Source organism: Oryctolagus cuniculus, chromosome 4, assembly GCF_051225735.1.
Source record: "Oryctolagus cuniculus isolate XC-2025 breed Fujian yellow rabbit chromosome 4, ASM5122573v1, whole genome shotgun sequence".
NCBI lineage: Eukaryota > Metazoa > Chordata > Mammalia > Lagomorpha > Leporidae > Oryctolagus > Oryctolagus cuniculus.
Genome location: NC_142870.1, coordinates 153,658,812 through 153,673,541, shown reverse-complemented (window position 1 = coordinate 153,673,541; position 14,730 = coordinate 153,658,812). Strand labels below are relative to the sequence as shown.

General features: G+C 41.3%; 1 long non-coding RNA gene across 3 annotated transcripts in view; it reads right to left on the bottom strand.

Moving 5' to 3' along the window:
* LOC149127184 (uncharacterized) overlaps nt 1–14,730 on the bottom strand; it is a 197,497-nt gene that overhangs the window by 46,150 nt on the left and 136,617 nt on the right. Inside the window, exon 6 of one of the 3 annotated variants that reach the window (XR_016232843.1) lies at nt 9,955–14,302. The exons of the other annotated variants lie outside the window; for them this stretch is intronic. This is a non-coding gene — a long non-coding RNA (uncharacterized LOC149127184). Of the gene's footprint in view, nt 1–9,954; nt 14,303–14,730 lie in introns of those variants that run through there. 3 annotated transcript variants of the gene reach the window in all.

Genomic DNA, 14,730 nt, shown 5'->3' with positions numbered 1-14,730 from the left:
CAGACAACTCCAACAGTTCTGGGGCTGGCATGGCCCTTCCACACTGTCCTGAAGTGGAAGGATGGGGCAAGGCTCTCACAGCCCACTTTTTTTTTAACGTTTATTTAATGAATATAGATTTCCAAAGTACAGCTTATGGATTACATTGGCTCCCTACCCCCCATGACTTCCCTCCCACCCGCAACCCTCCCCTTTCCCGCTCTCTCTCCCCTTCCATTCATATCAAGATTCATTTTCAATTTTCTATATATACAGAAGATCAGTTTAGTATACATTAAGTAAAGATTTCTACAGTTTGCACCCACATAGAAACACAAAGTGAAAAATACTGTTTGAGTACTCGTTATAGCATTAAATCTCAATGTACAGCACATTAAGGACAGAGATCCTACATGAGGAGTAAGTGCACAGTGACTCCTGTTGTTGACTTAACAAATTGACACTCCTGTCTATGGCATCAGTAATCTCCCTATACTCCAGTCATGAGTTTCCAAGGCTATGGAAGCCTTTTGAGTTCACCGACTCTTATCTTATTTAGACAAGGTCATAGTCAAAGTGGAAGTTCTCTCCTCCCTTCAGAGAAAGGTACCTCCTTCTTTGAAGACCTGTTCTTTCCACTGGGATTTCACTCACAGAGATCTTTCATTTAGGTTTTTTTTTTTTTTTTTTCCCAGAGTGTCTTGGCTTTCCATGCCTAAAATACTCTCATGGGCTTTTCAGCCAGATCCGAATGACTTTAGGGCTGATTCTGAGGCCAGAGTGCTGTTTAGGAATCCGCCATTCTATGAGTCTTCTGTGTATCTCGCTTCCCATGTTGGATCGCTCTCCCCTTTATTTATTCTATCAGTTAGTATTAGCAGGCACTTGTTTATGTGATCCCTTTGACTCTTAGTCCTTTCATTATGATCAATTGTGAACAGAAATAGATCGCTTGGACTAGTGAGATGGCATTGGTAAATGCCACCTTGATGGGATTGAATTGGAATCCCCTGGTATGTTTCTAACTCTACCATTTGGGGCAAGTCAGCTTGAGCATGTCCCAAATTGTACATCTCTTCCCTCTCTTATTCCCACTCTTATATTTAACGGGGATCACATTTCAGTTAAATTTTAACACTTAAGAATAACTGTGTATTAATTACAGAATTAAACCAGTAGTATTAAGTAGAACAGACAAAAAAAAATACTAAGAGGGATAATGTATTAAGTTGTTCATTAACAGTCAGGGCTATGCTGATCAAGTCACCATTTCTCATAGTGTCCATTTCACTTCAACAGGTTTCCTTTTTGGTGTTCAGTCAGTTGTCACCGATCAGGGAGAACATATGATATTTGCCCTTTGGGACTGGCTTATTTCACTCAGCATGATGTGTTCCAGATTTCTCCATCTTGTGCAAATGACTGGATTTCATTTTTTTTTTTTTACTGCGGTATAGTATTCTAAAGAGTACATATCCCATAATTTCTTTATCCAGTCTACCGTTGATGGGCATTTAGGTTGGTTCCAGGTCTTGGTCTCACAGCCCACTTTGACTAGTAGTTGGTGGGTGCAGGCTGCCCCTGGGAGTGTGGTGATGCTCTGGTCAGTGTAGTTTTTTTTTAAACATAGGACTGATGCGAGAGAGGACTGCACATTTGAGGGTTGGCAGTGGGTTGCATCCCCAAAGCCTGGGTAATAATCCTGCCAGCCTTAAGTGTATCCTAGGCTGTGTATCACAGCACACACTACATGGCGAAGACTTTGTGAAGGTGGTAGAGTTACGTGACCGATTTTCCTGCACATTCAATATCGGAATCATACAGCCTTGTCTTGACAATAATTTTTTTTGAAACTTTGATCAAAAGAAGGAAAAGTTGAGCTATGAAAATATAGCAATAGCATCATTGAAAATGCCTCATTTTCCTCTTTTTACTTGGATTACATACTCAAAGCAAAACTTGGAGGTTCATCCAAACAGGGCATAAAATTCAAATTTGTTCCATATGATATTCTGTGACTGGAAGCTATTGTGCTGAGTAAATTAGTGAGAATGTCTTTACCTGAAAAACAATGTCAAAAAACCATTCCCCGTGGCATGCTCATCTAGTTCGTGGGGTTATAAGTTATACAAAAAGAGGAGCTGTTTGCTCACTAAGGATAAGTTGTCTAGTGTTGTTATGGTGAAAAATGTATTAACTGAACAATAAGTTGTATATAATATGCCCATACCACACCCCCAATATACCTTCTAGTTTTAAGATAATTAAACGTTCTAAAATGTTCTATAGCTGCCAATAAACTATCATTCACTTCCACAGTGATGGTGTTGCAAGCGCAGATTAAAAGCCAAAGTGACTTTGGATATGGGCACTTCTGTTGCTCGTTTAGAAAGCCGTCATTTTGTGAGATTTTTAAGCAGCAGAGACACATTGAAATATAACATCATTGGGTTCAGTCTGGCAAAATCAATAACATTACCTTGATATTGATCATTGCAAACCCCAAATTAACCAAAACGAACAGCATGCAAAACCAACGAAAGGATGATTTTTTTTTAAAGAGTCACTCACCTAACCACAAACATCTGTCCTCTGGTAGCATGGACCCAAGCTCTGGGTAACCCACTGTCCAAAATCCTTCCCCAGAGCTAAGCCCGCCCATACATTTCTACCCACCCTTACATTTCTAAATGGAACCTGCCCTGTGGAAGGGGACTGGCTGGGTCAAGAGCACAAAGACTGGCGTGTAGATGACAAGATATGAGGAGAGAAGGTTGGAAGGAGAGAATTTACATAGCAGCCTTGTACCCAAAAGATCCTATCTTCCTTTCAGAATACTTAGTCAAACTCATTATGGAAGCAACCTCCAGCCGCTAATTGGTATTGCAGTGCTTCTGAGCTGTGACCTAAAAAAAGCGGGGTGAGGGGGAAGAGATGTAAAAGCCAAATCAAGTGACATAAAGAAATTCCCATTCTGGTCCTCTGGTTGTCTGGTGAGCTATTTCTATACAGTATGTACACAAACAGCTCTTCTTGGGTGGCGGTTAATGTCTCTATACCTTCGATCGCAATTACACTGAATGGAGCCGCGACAAATCTTCGTAATGCCAGTCTCATCTTTCCACCTCATTGACAGCTCAGGAAATGCATCTGAAATTCATAGTAGCCTCATAGCCTATGGCAAGAGAAATCCGCGCTGCTAAAATTTTATTTTAGAATTCAAGCTGGTTTTCCTCAGTTTAGGATGCTCCTTTTTTTTTTTGTTTTGTTTTTTAATCTTTTGCTGCCTACCACACTGTATCAAAATCACCAGCCAATATTGTTCAACTGTCAGGGGCCTCAGCTGCCTCCGAATTTTATCAGTCCAAATACATACTGGAACATGTTAAAAATAATCCCAGTAGATTCGAGATAACATTAATAAAATTAAGAGCAGTAATTGGGGGGGGGGGGAGAGATCTGTAAACTTTGCCTTGACTGCCTCTCTTCCTTTGCTGATTTGAAAAAATAAATAAATAAATAAAAGGTTGAATAGATATTCAGACCGAGTTAATGTTTAGGCTGATAGGGCTGCTAGGCTGAGTCCCAAAAATTTGTGCAATGTTCAAAGAGAGAGAGGTTTTAAAATCCCAGAAAAAGAGATATTTCCAAATTAATGGCATTGCCCGAATGCCTTGGCTCCCTGCACCCCACCAGGAAGGTTTATTATTTTCTGGTAAAATGTTGCTCGGATGGGGAGTGGCAGTCAGCGAAGCGTCAGAGCTGCTCTTTGAACACATTAAAAAGCTGAACGCACAACAAAGAACAGATGTTCCAGCATGCCTTATTTATGCACCCATCAGCAATCTTCCAGTGACCACAAAACACAGCCTTTTCTCCCCTCCTCCTCTCCATAACAGTATTTTCTGATAAACTCGCCCTCTTTATTAATTTATTTATTTTTTTGGCCCCAACTGAACTCCTGGATAATTGTCTACGTGTGTGTGTGTACCAGTGTGCATGCATGTGTGTGTGTGTATGTGTGTGTGTGTGTGTGTGTGCGTTATTTGAAAGTCTGCCTCCATCAAAGCTGAATTCTATTGAACTGTGGAACAGGTGTGGATTCTGCAATTAGATCACATTTCAGAGAGAGAGACACTGAGGGTGATAATGGCGGGGAATTCTTCACAGTCGAATGCAGCACCATAGCGACCAGCAACAATGAAGGAGAGGAGGTATTAGTGTTTAGAGGTGATTATTTCTAGTTTATGGGGTCATCTGATGGAATACGGCCATAAAGCACCGTGGACGTGGGTTTGGGGCTCACCAGCTATAAGGCAAACTTGTTTTACTGGCATTTGTCTGCTATGCCCCACTTGCCCACCCTCTCTGCTCACACTTGGAATGGAAGCAGCGATTAGGAAGTGAGACATAATGCAGATTAAACGTTAGGATGGACCCAGATCCGGTTGGGTTATTCAAATCCATTTGCTTTCACTGGTTTTAAAGGCATAGCACCTTTATTTAAACCTCCAACTCCAGGTCTCTGTGCTTTAAAAGGTAGGAAGAGGAGAAATGAGAGGGAGAGTTAGGTGGAGAGAAATAATTTAGGATTTAAAGAGAAGCAAGAATATTTCCTCTTCCTACACAAGAAAGCTGCATTTTTTTGGTGAGGGAATCGAATTTGTGCCCTCAATTTGAGTTTCAGAAAAATATGATACATTAATCCAGAAAATACCCCCACAGACTGATTGAATAGAATGAAAGTAAATAGTACAGGCAAGTCTTAGAACAATATTTGGTCAACACGGGGACTTCCTGCTCTGGGTGGGAATTCCTTAATGTATTTTACATATTTTCCACAAAGTGGGATATATTCGGGACCAAACTCAGTGGCATAAAATCAGCCTTTGGGAGTGTTCCAGCTGCTCCCTAGGGCATCTCAGATGGGGCTGCGGGCTGGCTAGCGGCAGCTGCTGTTCCTGAGAGAATAAAAGAAGCCAGATAGCAAAGGGGGGGGGCTCTGCAAAAAGTGAAGTCGTGGGTGTCGTATGGGCACATCACAGACCTGGGCTCAGGAGGAGGAAATGTGGGTAAGTGGATGGGGCATGGGTTTCCCCATCTCATGGACGAGGGCTGGGAGCTCAGAACAAGAGCTGCTCTTTGTCCAATGGTCTCTGAACCCTGGATGGCTCTGGGTCTGGATCAGCATGCTGGGATCTGGGATCAAAGCCAACATATTGCCAAAGCCAGAACTCTTTCTCTGGCACCAAAATTAATTCTTCTGATGAAAAAAAAAAGTCTAAAAGTCTGAGAGATAGGAAATGGCTCTATTGTCCACAGCGCTACTTCATACTGAGAAATCTGTTACCAAGGTGGGGATTTTTCTGTTTTTCCATAGGTGGCCTAACCAAGATTATTGGCAAAAAAAAAAAAAAAAAAAAAAAAAACACTTTCTGGCTAAGAAACAGTATCGCAAAAGGATTGGCAGATGAATGCCGACCAATAACTGTGGCTTTTCTGGTACTAACCAATCCATTACTTCTCCGGCAGCCAGATGCTGTCCAACATGTCATTTCTACCTCAATTAGATCAAAGAGCTCCCATCTTGTTAACAAACTGGATCTAGGCCCATGACTCGATCATGCCCCCTCTCTGGTCAAGGTTCCTGTGAAATAAGAGGAAGAATTGGATTTTACAATGGTGGAAGCACATGTTAGCCAAGAGTTGGAGGTGCTGTCTCACGTGGTCACACTTCTCCTACTGACCTCCAGGGCTGCTCAGCACTAGGTACAGAAAGTCTGTCACTAAACATCCCTTCCCTCTGACTCTTCCCCAACGTATCCCTGGATGAGGAGTGAGAAGGTTCCTAGCAAGGAGAAGCTGAGCCTGCCATCCCTTATGGCAACACCCAAGATGGCCTCTGCAGACGCTACAGCAGGGAAGGGTCTCAGCTGTCTTCTGGCAACGCAGCTACCTCATTTGACAGCTCTTGTTCTCCTCGCTGTTGGGTGTGACATCTGCTCCAGTTGTCCTGAGGTCACAGATTTTTGCTTTATTTATTTATTTCTCACTCCAACTGGTAGAGGAGCAGAAGTTTTCAGTTGAGATAGGCCCCTTTCACTCCTCTTGGTTGTCACTTATCATTTATGTCACTAGCTGTATCGAGAGCCTAACGATGAGATGGAACCTTGACAAAATGTCAGTTTTATAATTTTCCTTATTTGAACTCCTATCATCTTCAGTTCCAGCCTGGGTCTTATCCAACCACCAATTTGAGTCTTTACCTTTAAAAATTTGAATATACTTCGTTTTAATTTTTTCCTTTGTTTTATAAATATCCTTTTACAAGAATATAAATAAGACATAGTGAAATCCTTCCCATATTGGCTGTGTAAGAGCGTCTTTCTTAGCTGAAGCAAGGAGAGAGAAATGGCAGTATTACTTATTGTTATTGACATGGTGACGACTCCTTTGCAGATGTTACAGTGTCAATGTTTTGTGGGAAATTTGCATTGTAGCTTTAACATGCACTGATGCACCTTGCCATTTAGTCATCTGAGCGAACACTGACAAGAGGCATGGGTGGCCTGTATTGGCAGAATGTAGGAGCGACTGCCTGCAAGCTATGGAAATGAAGAAATCAGGCTATAGAGCTCTGATTGAAAGCTTGACATCATAGAACCCAGCGGATGTAAATCACAGCTTATGAAACAGAAGAATTCAGTAGTTTACTGGTAATTGGTGTGGTAACAAATCAGGAATAGGATTATCTTGGAATCATATATTCCTTGCCTTGTAAAGGAATTTGGATTTATAAAAGAGTGAGTGGTTTGTTTAAAAAGCAAAGAAATATCCTCAAAAATATTTTATCTGAATTTTCCTAAGCATACTCACCCTTCCCAAAGCTCAAAGAAATAATGATAAAGTAAGTAACGAAGTATGATTCCAATGCCTCAAACTTAATGCTAACAAAATAAATGGTTGAGCATGAGCATATATCTCCCAAATGGATCCCAATTGGGATTTCTGAACATTGCCTTTGCCACTGCACTTCATTCCCCTCAAGCCGGGGAGAGAGCCTCAGTTCTCAGATGTTTTGCATTAGGCCCAATATACCAACCTGAATGCAAAGTATCAATAACATGTAATTAGGCTCTGAGCCCAAATTCTTAAACTTGAGTAAGCCATTGCATTCACACACACTGAAATGAAACAGGCAAAATAAGCAGCTAAGGCATTTGGTCAAAGGCTATGTAAATCAATGCAAATTTTCCCCCTGCCTTATAGTGTCTTTAATAAATTATGTTGGTGACCCTTGTGGCAGAATGCTGACCACATGGGTCATGCTTACTGACAACCATCATTCCAGAACTTAGTTCCACTCACTGACAACAGAGTTTCTAAGAAGCTATTTTTTCTCTTAAAATATATGTAGAGGAAAAAATGGAAAATTTCTGTATTAATGACATGATAATGACATTGTGAAAATAAAATGATGATGACATATCCACTGTGGGAATAATATGCCCTCAGGCTAACAAAAGCAGCTTACCTATTTAACTTATTAGAATATTCTATAAACATATTGGAAATGAACAAGTCAGTTCATCCAGAAATAATACAATGCTACATTTTCTTTTATGCACATGAAGAGAAAAGATGCTAATTACTCACCTACAATCCACCTAAAAAACTGATGGAAATACATCCACAATAAAATCAGAACAATATTATTTCCAGTACTTGTGTGCTACTCATTCTAGTGAGTCATCCCAAAAGACTTTTAAAAAGAAAATAGATTCTGATTCTATGTTTGCCATTAATCTGCAAAAGAGTTGGGCAACCACTTGGTTCTTCTGTTCCCTTCCATCAAAAAGAGTCAGGACCAAGTGTTTGAGTGGAGTGTAAAGTGGATAGATGTGAGTTAAAGAACTTTGGAATTGCAGAGATTAAAGGTTTTCTCTCATGGCATGCCATTATTATTAATATTATCGCCATCATCATTATTTATGCTCCCAGCACACGTATCATGAAAATGTGTTATTCGCGTAACTGCTATGCCCTCACCATGTCATTTGCAAAATCACCATGTTCTTCTCACAGAAATGTCACTGAAATGTCATTTTTACAATAGCTGCATTATGAATCTGCTATAACTTGAATTGCTTTACAATGAAAATGCAATTTCTTAGCAATTAAAATTATTCCACCCACCCCAGTCAAATAATAGAAGATCACCTCCCTGTCCAATGTTGCTTATAGCGCACTGCAGAATACTGCAAACTGAGCAGAGAGTGGCTTCTCCGTGACAGGGACGGCCGATGTCTTAGCCATGTCAGTGTTAGATTATATCACATGTTATTATCCGATACAGCTGATCTGAACTAGTGTAACACATCACCAAAACTCTTGTAAGACTGAGAAACTGCACTTACATTCTTTGTGTGTTCACACAGGACCTACAGCACATCTAACAACACTAGATCAAGGTATGTAAGAAACCAATGGCAGTTTTCATTATGGGAAGAAATTCTTATAAATACAAGTCATTATCATTAGATCTACTTAAATCTCCTTCTGCTATTAACTGAATTTTTTTTTCTTAATAACTGCCTCTTCCAACTGTTGACTTGGCGTGCATTAGCATCGCCATTCATAAGAATGTAGCAATGTGCAAAGCATAATATGGGTTATCAGCAAACTGCCTAAGGAGTGAGAGTATTAAGGGTCAGAGGGTCATATCTGGTGACACTTTTAAAGGCTCACTCATTTGTTTTCAAATGAAATCTTATATAGAAATCCAAGACGCAAAAGGCTAATATGTACAGTCATGGAGATTGTTCAAGATGAGACCCTGACCCTTAGATATAAGAAAAAATACTTAGTTACAAATATGCCAAAGTCAGTCTGAAAGTAAGAGGCAGGCTTTGCCAGGGGATACTGAGAAAATATATGCAGAGTAGCATGGTACTTTGGCTTCTCTCCTTGACCTCACTTGAGTTATGCAGTTAGGGCTGGCACTTACTGCAAGACTAACAGGGGGTGTGGGTGCTTGGGCCAAAGAGCCACAGAAGGCTTCACACTGTTGAAGAATCAGAAGAAACGGGGCAGCCTTCATGCATGATGGATGTTACAGGTGAATCCCATGTGGAAGTACGTCCAATCCATACCCCAAACCAGAGAAAACATGCTTCTCTATCAAAGCCAAAATCTTCATAGAAGCAAAAAGGCATTTTTAAGCAAAAAAATCTAAAAGTTCACATTTAATGAAACTTCACATCATAAAAGAGATGAATGAGAAGAACCAGCTTTTGAAAAAATAACAAAATATTCAAAAAATGGCAAAAGGACTTTTTTTTTTTAAAGAGATTTATTTATTTTTTTGAAAGAGTTCTCAGAGAGAAGGGGTGATGAGAGAGAGAGAGAAAGAGAGAGAATGAGATCTTACATCTTCTGGTTCACTCCCCAGATGGCTGCAATAGCCGGGGCTGGGCTAGGCTGAAGCCAGGAGCCACGAGCTTCTTCCAGGTTTCTTACATGGGTACAGAGGTCCAAGAATTTGGGCCACCTTCTGCTGCTTTTCCCAGGACAGTAACAAGGAGCTGGATCAGAAATGGAGCAGCTGGGACATGAACCTGTGCCTACATGGGATACCAGTGTCACAGGCAGCAGCTTTACCCACTACGCCACCACACAGGCCCAGGAGAGAGGCCTTTAACATAAACATGTTGGATGTCCTTAGAGAGATTCCAAAAGACACCACAAACATGAAAAATAAACAACTCTTAAAACCAAAAGCATTGCTATCTAAATTAAAATGTTAGTGTATGGGCCGGTGCCATGGCTCACTAGGCTAATCCTCCACCTGCGGCTCTGGCAACCCGGGTTCTAGTCCCGGTAGGGGCGCCGGATTCTGTTCCATTTTGCTCCTCTTCCAGGCCAGCTCTCTGCTGTGGCCTGGGAAGGCAGTGGAGGATGGCCCAGGTCCTTGGGCCCTGCACCCGCATGGGAGACTAGGAGGAGGCACCTGGCTCCTGGCTTCGGATCAGCGCAGTGCCGGCAATTAGGGGAATGAACCAACGGAAGAAAGACCTTTCTCTTTGTCTCTCTCTCACATTCCATAACTTTCTCTCTCTGTCTCTCTCAGTGTCTAACTCTGCCTGTCAAAAAAATAAAATAAGAATAAAAAAATTAAAAAAGTTAGTGTATGAACTGAATAACAGAGGTCAATACAGATTAAGAACATCTTAGTAGGCAGTAAATTAGAGTAAAAGAAAGAATTGAGACTCAAAATTGAGACTCAAACGAAAGCTTCCATTGAATGCCAAGTAGGATAAATTACAATAATTGTCTTAAATATGTAAAAACCATGAAGGGACTGGAATGGTGGCAGAAATGTAAAGCCAATGCCTACAACACCGGCATCTCATATAGGTGCTGGTTGTAGTCCCATCTGCTCTGCTTCCATCCCAGCTCCCTGCTAATTTGCCTGGGAAAACAGCAGAGGATGGCCCAAGTGTTCCACAGCTTGAAACACCCATATCCCACATTGGAACGCCAGTTCAAGTCCCATCCTGGCTGCTTTGTTTGAATCCAGCTCTCTGCTAGTGCATCTGATAAGCAACAGATGAGGGCTCAACTGCTTCAGTTCCTGCTGTCCACGTGGAAGTCCCTGATGGAGTGTTCCTGGCTCAGTGGCTTCAGCATAACCCAACTTCAGGCTATTGTGGCCATTTTGGGGGTAAACCAGTGGATTAAGATATATTTCTCCCTGTGTCTCTCTTTCATATAAATAAATAAATAAATCTTTTTTTTTAAAAAAAGAAGATAAGTTCATTTTGGTACAAAAATTTGAAATACATGTACAGTTTTTATCAAAATATGTATTTTTCTTTTTTCTTGTTTTCTTTTAAGACAGTTACAGAGACAGGTAGAGACAGAGAGAGAGGTCCGTTGGTTCACTCCCCAGATGGCCACAATGGCCGGAGCTGAGCCAATCTGAAACCAGGAGCCAGGAGCTTCCTCCAGGTCTCCCACGCGGGTACAAGGTCCCAAGGACATGGACTATCTTCCACTGCTTTCCCAGGCCATAGCAGAGAGCTGGATCGGAAGAGGAGCAGCTAGGAATAGAACCAGTGCCTATATGGGATGCCAGGGTTTCAGGCCAGGGCGTTAACCCACTGCACCACAGTGGTGGCCCCAAAATATGTATTTTTCATGAAATTTTTGAAGATCCTTCTGTATATGGATTTCAACTTTTTTTTGCACCAAAATAGACTTATCTTTTAATTTTATTTTTCCACAGTGTTTGAAGTACCCTCATGGTTATTGTGAGGATTAAATGAGCTAACACTTATCAAGAGGATGGATGGATGGGTGGGCGGAGAGGGCTAGAAGGTCATATCAACTTTTTTTTTTAAGATTTATTTATTTGAAAGTCAGAGTTAAACAGAGAACCAAGGAGAGGCAGAGAGAGAAAGAGGTGCTCCACCCACTGGCTCACTCTCCAGATGGCTGCAACGGCTGGAGCTGGGCTGATCCGAAGCCAGGAGTCAGGAGCTTCCTCTGGGTCTCCCATGTGGGTTCAGGGGTCCAAGGACTTGGGTCATCTTCTACTGCTTTCTCAGGCTATAGCAGAGAGCTGGACCGGAAGTGGAGCAGCAGGGACTTGAACCAGTGCCCATATGGGATGTCAGCATCGCAGGTGGCTGCTTCACTTGCTACGCCACAGCACCAGCCCTGGTCATATCAACATTTTTGGGGGATTACTCAAATAGGAATTGGTGGGTTATAAGGAAACTCACCTTTCTCCATATACATTTGCATTCTTTTATTTTAAAGAACATTTATTTTATTCTTGCTGATTTATGAAAATACTACAATGTATAGAAATCGACACAGCACAAAAGCCGGGAGGAAGAGTCCCAGAGTCCCAGCTCCCACCCCCCTCCCCCTTCTCCTCACCTCCAATGGGAGTCCTCATGCCAGGTTAGTGAAAGACCAATGGCAGTCTTGTGGCGCACACATTCTCTGCACCATCAGATTCGGAGGACCAGGACACGAATCGGGGAGCTGAGACAGAACTGTGCCCTTTTTTTTTAAAAAAAATCTTATACAATTTACAAAGAAGAAAAGTGCCTATTGGTATTTTTGTTTGAGAGCTGTGGTGAAAATCCCCGTTTCACGATGTCTCTCCCAGTGGTGAAGCTGTTCCAAGGCATAAAGCCTTAGATGTTGGGGGAAGAGTGAGGTGAAATCAAAGTATTTTGTATGAAATGAGGGAAACTCGGTTTTGACACAATCTCAAGAAATCGCACTTACAAAGTAGGTGAGATCTGTGGGATGACAGCAGAACTGGAGGTGGAAAAACTGCATTAAAAGAACTGAAAATCTGATAGAAAATCCTCATGTTTGTGGATATAGGGGAACAGTGATTTGAGATTTCCATGGGAGCAAAAATAACCGATCCAAAATCAATAGTGCAGGGCAATCCAACACCCAAGAACGTGGAGAACTTCAAGGCAGAAACAGAAAGGACTGCCTCGGCTCCAACATTTTTATAAAGGAAGATTTAGGATATTTAGGGATGGCAATCTGGTGGAAAGGGAAGGCCAAGAGATTTATCATGAAGCTGTGTTTGCAGAGCAAGCACATGGTTTTTAATTGGATTTGTGCTTATTTTTAGTGGTGGAGGGCGTGGGTTTGGTGGCAGCCTGTGTGTGCACGTCTGTGTGTGTGCATGTGTGTGTGTGTGTGTGCTTGCTACAGGGAGGCTGTAAGGGTCACTGCTTTCCACGGCCAACCTTTGGTTTTGCAAAGGAGATTGAAAGTAGAGTGGAAGTAATATATGACCAGAAAAAAAGTGCTCTCTCTATCCTGTATCTGCGATGTAGAGAAGAAAAGTGATAACATGTTACCATAGATGTCTAAATACAAGGCAATTTCCCCCAAAATTTCTAAGAGAAAGGAGTTATTTGATATTCAAATGAGCAAATCTCTGTTGCAAGTTCTAGTCATTACTATATTTTGAGCAAAAAAGTCCAGTTCGTGAAAGGACGCAAGCTATAAAAAATCCAAATCCAAGGAGGCCCCTAACGCAGTAGATGGAACTTTCCCCAGAGGTGTCTGCCGACCAACCACCTGGCGGCCTGGTGCACTGCACGGTGAAGCCCATGCCAGGTGAAAGACACCGCCTGGAAAGTCTCACCAGACAGTGTCACTGAAGGCCCAGAACTCCGAAGGTGAAAAACCTATCACATAATAGGAGGCACAGCAGATAACTACCTGTCTTGGTTTTGACTTTTGTTAAATAGGAAAGAAGAAATCTTTGCACTGAGAATTGCCATCTATAAGATTACACTTAATGCACAGTTGAAGCTATTTCTGAAAATTTCTAGCTGTAGATTGATTTCAAAGTTGTCCCAGATTAGACGTGTCTAAGGCAAACACAAAGACTCCATGGACAATATTTTAAATCCAAATGACAAAAGGTTCTCATGTCTGAGGAATATTAGCAACAAAAATTATGGCACAATGAGAAGGCAAAGTATGTCCAGTGAAAGTAAAAAGAAACAAAAAAATTGGTCTAATCACACAACAAAGACCACCGATGTCCAAATTACCGTGCATACAATATGTCTATATGTTGACATTTTTAAAAGATAAGAAAAATATAACAAAATAATAAAAGTTTCCCAAAAATAATCAAATGTATTTCAAAAGCAACTAAATGGAAATTCTGTAAGTTAAAAATACAGTAATTGAGGGGCTGGTCCTGAGGTGTAGTGGGATAAGCCTCCGCCTGTGGTGCCAGCATCCCATATGTGCACCAGTTCATGTCCGGCTGCTCCACTTGCAATCCAGCTCTCTGCTATGCCCTGGGAAAGCAGTGGAAGATGGCCCAAGTGCCTGGGCCCCTGCACCCTGTGGGAAACCCAAAGAAACTCCTGGCTCCTGGCTTCGGATCAGCGAAGCTCCAGACATTGCAGCCCTTTGGGAAACAAACCAGTGGATGGAAGACCTTTCTTTCTGTCTCTCCCTCTCTCTGTAACTCTACTTCTCAAATAAATAAACGCAATCTTTTTAAAAAATAGTAAGTGATATTAAAAATTGAATTTCTAAGAGAATTACCAGTTAATCAATGTCTTAGTCATGGCTGAGAGATGCGTAATGACTGATGAAGCAGTCTAGGAGAAACTGTCCCGAACGTAGCAGAGCCAAAGCAGAACAGGAGTGAGAGAGACTCTTGTTACCTGATTAGAGTTCTAAGAGGAGCAGGAGTTGCATATCTTTTCAATAAATATTCAAGAGTGGTCTTCCAAGGAAAAAGGCTGAAAATTTTCTGGAAGGGATGAAAGATTACAGAATCATATTTGAGAACCCACAGACTCTCAACAGAATAAATTAGATCCACCCATACTGAAGTTACAAAACACCAAAGATAAAAAGAAGAGAATAAAAGCAGCCACACACGTTCTGCAGGATGTATTAGCTAGAATAACAAATGACTTCTGAACCACAACAATAAAAATCTAAGGACAGCAGACAAATATTCTCCAAGTACCTGGTATAAACCAATTGTTAACTCAAAATTGTATACCTACTTCACTAACCGTCAAAAGCAATAGTAAAAAGAGATGGACATTTCATGACAGTAAAAACAAATAGTATAATCTTAAAGTATATTGTCTGATGAGTTTGTACAATTCTAACTCAACCTTTATCAAGATAAAATATTAGCAAAATATTAGCATCTTGCCAGAAAATTCC